Here is a 4,839-nt window from a genome sequence, read left to right as displayed (position 1 = left end):
AATCGGAAATGATCCAGAAATCAGAGGAAACTAAGCAGAAACCAGCTAACCCGTGAACCCGCAGGTTTAACCCATTACGGGTGCGGGTTGATGAAATGACCACCCGTGAAGAATATCAACCCGCGGGTTTTGACCCGTGTTAACCCGAACCCGTGTAACCCGTAACAAGTCAGCCCCGGCCCCCCCGTTTGCCAGCTCTAGTCCCAAGGATGTCAACGTGATCATCGTGGACCCACCTTTTCATGTGACCATCCGACCTATGCAGACTAGGAACCGGCGCCTCGAAACGCACGCCCAAAGGTGGCATTCCACACGACTTTTAAACCCTTTGCGGCAATATATTTCTGTTGCAAATCGATCACGACCACTCATCTTTGCCGGTCAAATTGAGTGTCCTAGATTGAATCTTTGTGGGACAGAGAGGTGTAGACATGCACACCGGTGGGCCGTCTCCATGCATGCCTGGTCGGTCCCTCCAAAATTAGCACCCATGCTTGGATTCGATCAAGCCAAAGGGGATGTTCGCGCACCTCTAAAAACCCTAAAATTCTTAAACGACAGCAAATATGTGTTGTAAATCATCTCGTCCGTCCAACTTTTCCAGCTTGGTCGGACGGCTTGGATTAAAAGTTAGGCGATCAATGAAGCGCCTCAATGATCACCGTCCGCCACTCTGTCACAGGGAATGATCGACCAGATGGTGGCCTGCCCATGCGACCTCCAAACGATCACTCGAAGATGGTTGGACATGCTGCCATTTTAAGACACTTAATCCGCGACTTATTCAATCAAGCTTTAAAACAACGATGCTTCACGCATATCGATTATATTGAGCTGCTTGCTTGAAAACGATGAATTACATGCATCGAGCACACACGATATTTCATGAATATCACCTAATAGCACCGTATGCTATTTATTGCGGCAGGTCCCACGACTTGACCCACTCATTCGAGACATTAAACATGTCACAAACTGGGGGATACTTACTGTGGTATTTGTCTGGCGGTTTACAGCGTGCGGCGTGCAACACGCCCATTAGGAGAACGTGTCAGGAAGCATAGACGGTTAACGATGATGAAGGAAGTGGGCAAAGGCATGATCGTGTGACAATCGCTTACACGACCCCACTACTCCATCACTCAACTTCCTCCACTTCCTACGAGATGAGGATTGCGCTCAAATGACTTGTATAAATAGGTTATCCAACCTATTTCAGAACAACACGAACAACACAAGTGTTGTCAACACAAGGGTTGTCAACACAGTATCCAGAAAAACACCCAGAACTGATAGCTTATATTATGCAACCCAGTTCGACATTCTGATACAAGTCATAAACAGCCAACACCTTCATAATCTCAAACACCTTCTTCGCTTCCCTTCCTAAGATCAACCCTTCTCCTTCACCTTGTGACCGAATTGAATCTGGAACAACCATTTCTTGGTTTAGGCCACAGTCTTACAGATTGATCTCTCGAATCTAAAAGTACTCCCGTGCAGTGCATTGTTTAGGGTTTGAATTCGTTTCTCGTCTACACACATCCAAGTTTACCAAAAACAACAGAATCAGTTTTCACCCTCAAACACTCACGTTTTGATCGATCATTAAATCCAAAGCATTGACTTAGTTGGTCGCCATGAAATCTTACCATTTTCTGGCAACACGAAACTTGAGTATTGTAGGATTATTTTCATCGCAATTATGTAAAAAATGATTAGAAGGCATCCTAATATTTTATTCTTTTTAAGAAAAAAATAGTTTAATTCGGATCGAAATAACAATATACTCAAGTTTTCATCAATCATTAGTAAATCCAAAGTAATGACTTCGTTGGTCGCCATGAAATCGATCTCTTCCCATTTTCTTGCAACACGAAACCTGAGTACTGCAGGTTTATTTTCACCGCAATCATGTATTCTCGGAAAGAAAGCAAACACGTATTGGACAACGGTTTTTGTAGGGCTTCGGCTAATCATGTTTGACATGTTAATACTCTTAAGCTAAAAATTTCACCAAAAAAATAAGTTGGAATGAGTGAGTGTGTGTGGTTGAAGAAATACACTCCTTTATATATATACCGCCCATTGATAATTGTAATTAGGGACACATTCAATTTTTTGGACGTTTTTTCTTTTGGAATGGGTTATTACGTGCTAGTCATAAAGGAGCAGCCGTTTGTATGCAGACCTTAGAGCATTGACAGTTTTAACTTATTTATGGGTAAGCAACTCTCTTAATCGTGGAACGATGATGGGGAAGTAAATAGTGGATCCAAATCAATTCAAAAAATTGGAATTAAAAGAGGAGGAGATTTGTTTTTGGTCTAGTAAAAAACGTTTCTTTTTTAAGATTCTTTCATCTTTTTTTGTGTTGTGGATCACCAAAAAGGAAAAAGATTATTGACTCCATCAGAAGACATTAAAGGTTTCCAGAAAAACGCATGCGCCATCAAAATTCACATTTATAAGTTTGGAGATTCATTCATCTGTAAGTTTTACTCTAGTAAGTGTGTAGGCGTGGAAGCTTATAAGTTTCATTTTTCTTGTTCTTGGAATCAATTGATATGCTGACCGTTCATTTCACCATTTAGTTTTTATAGTGTTATCTCTATATTTCAATTGCTTGGAAGAGGCTAACCATGATTAATTGATTCTGTAACTTTTTTTTTTCTTTTTTTTTAGAGTTTAGTTTTTTTTTTGTTTCCGTTGTTCTATTTTTCAATTACTTGATCAGGATTTTTTCTTTTTTTCTTTTTTGAGTTTATCTTCTTTTTGTTTGTGTCGTAATTTTGATCATATTATTCATGGCATTAAAATCGGATGCAAAGATAGCCGTGATCATGATCAAGAATATAGGGTTCATCTGTCAATTGGTTAAATGTTTGATTCGAAAATAAATTTATTACGGATGCTAGAAAATAATTCTAAAATTCTTTGTGCTTTCGGTTTTACTTCGTAAATCCTTTTTTTTTTTTACAGGATGATGAAATAAGCTTATTCGATTGCTAAAATTAAAATTAGGCCCACGGCGTAAAGTTAAATCTTTTGTGAGTCATTTTTTGGATATATATATATATATATACATTCGTTACTCATGGTTCCATTTGTACAATGAGTATAATGAAAATCATTAGTTGTATTTTCTGATTTTTCCCTTTAGACCATGAGTACAATGAAAATTATTTTTATTGTTTTTTAGAAAAATAATTGTTTGTATATTGCAGGTTTTTAAAAGATGGTTAAATTTTTTTTTTTTTAATTTCAATGGTTGAAACATGGTTGTAACATTTATTTTTTTAATTTATTTTCTTAATGGTGCATCAAGTTTTTCAGTTTATTAAGAAGGTTATTAATATCTCCATAATGGAAGAAGGTTACAAACACCACATCCGCTAGATGTCTTTGACTGGAATGAGACTGGAATGGTCGAACCACTTGTTTGTCTCTCAAAATGTTATATGTCCATCCAAAGCTCAAAAAGCTAAGTTGTTTTGTATTATAGACTATTGCATCATCAAGCCCATCATTTTTTCCTTCATCTACTGGCATGATGTTCTCCTCTTCTTGATACAAAACTTCACTGATCTCTTGAGAATCTGTATATGATCATGGAAAATGTTTATTAATTAAACTACTAACAAATTACTGTCTAAACAAAACCCAATTCATGTTCATATATCTAATAAAGATAATTAGGGTTTTGGGTTCAAATCAAAACATTGTAATTAAGAATTACTAACCTATAATTTCATTTTATAATGGGATTAAAAGCATAATAATCAAATTACTAATTTGATTAAAACAAATCAAAATCAATCAAAGAAAACAAGTATTAAGAAGTTCTTTTTAACAATACCTTTCTTTGCATATGATTCTCCAAATTATTTTCGGCATTCTATACACTAAAATCAAAGTCATTTAACAAACTAAGATCAAACCGTTCGTCAAATTTCGTCGAGCACGCATTTCTCTTCCACAACCATAAACATATAAGATATCAGAATAAGAAGATGGGTTTTCTAACCTAAAACGAATGTGGGTTTTAAGAGACGTTTACTCTTCTCAGAAATTAAAAACTTGATGGTACTAATTAAAAGAAAGTAATGTTTACAGAGGATGTTCTTTTTTTTAGTTTATAAGTGAAGGGACCTAACTCTAATTTTGCTAATTATGCCAACTGTATATAAAAAAAAATAAAAAAAAAAGTAAACCAATCCAACGGCTGGCTGAATGATCCGACGGCTAATAAGGTGACTCCTTATTAAGCTCTCTCGCAGAGTCGTGCGGGATAGCACTGCTCAAGAAAATATAGTCACCACGAAATTTGTCAGAATATGTTCTTTTCTTTTTTTGTTCGATGAACATATTTTGTACACTAAATTTGAAGTAAGATGTTGTTTCTTTAAATATATCCAACATGAATGGAAAAAGCAACAACTTTTCTTTGCATTAAGAAATCTATTTTTAGCATTATGGGAGATGCTACACCTCCCGCGTTTTTATTCCGCGTTTCATCCCGATAAGGGATCAGATGGATGAAAAGCCGCTCTCGACATTTGGATTAGAAAAAGGCAAAGATGGGTCCCCCTCACATGTGTCTTGCGGGATTTGCATCCGGTTTTTGCGTCGGTCAATTTATCATTTTCGTTTTACATAGCCAAAAATCTAGACATAGACTTAATAAAATATTGAAAAAATACGTATGTTTTTTTGTTTCTAACCAAGAACATTTTCCTTTACACCCATTTGTATTTTCCGTTATTTTAATTGCAGTAAAATACGATGGTCTCGATTTTATTAAAGTCATGTAAATTTGGTGTAAGAAAATTCCAACCT

The sequence above is a fragment of the Papaver somniferum genome, chromosome 3 (genome assembly GCF_003573695.1).
Source record: "Papaver somniferum cultivar HN1 chromosome 3, ASM357369v1, whole genome shotgun sequence".
Classification (NCBI taxonomy): Eukaryota; Viridiplantae; Streptophyta; class Magnoliopsida; order Ranunculales; family Papaveraceae; genus Papaver; species Papaver somniferum.
Note: the sequence above shows the minus strand (reverse complement) of the source record.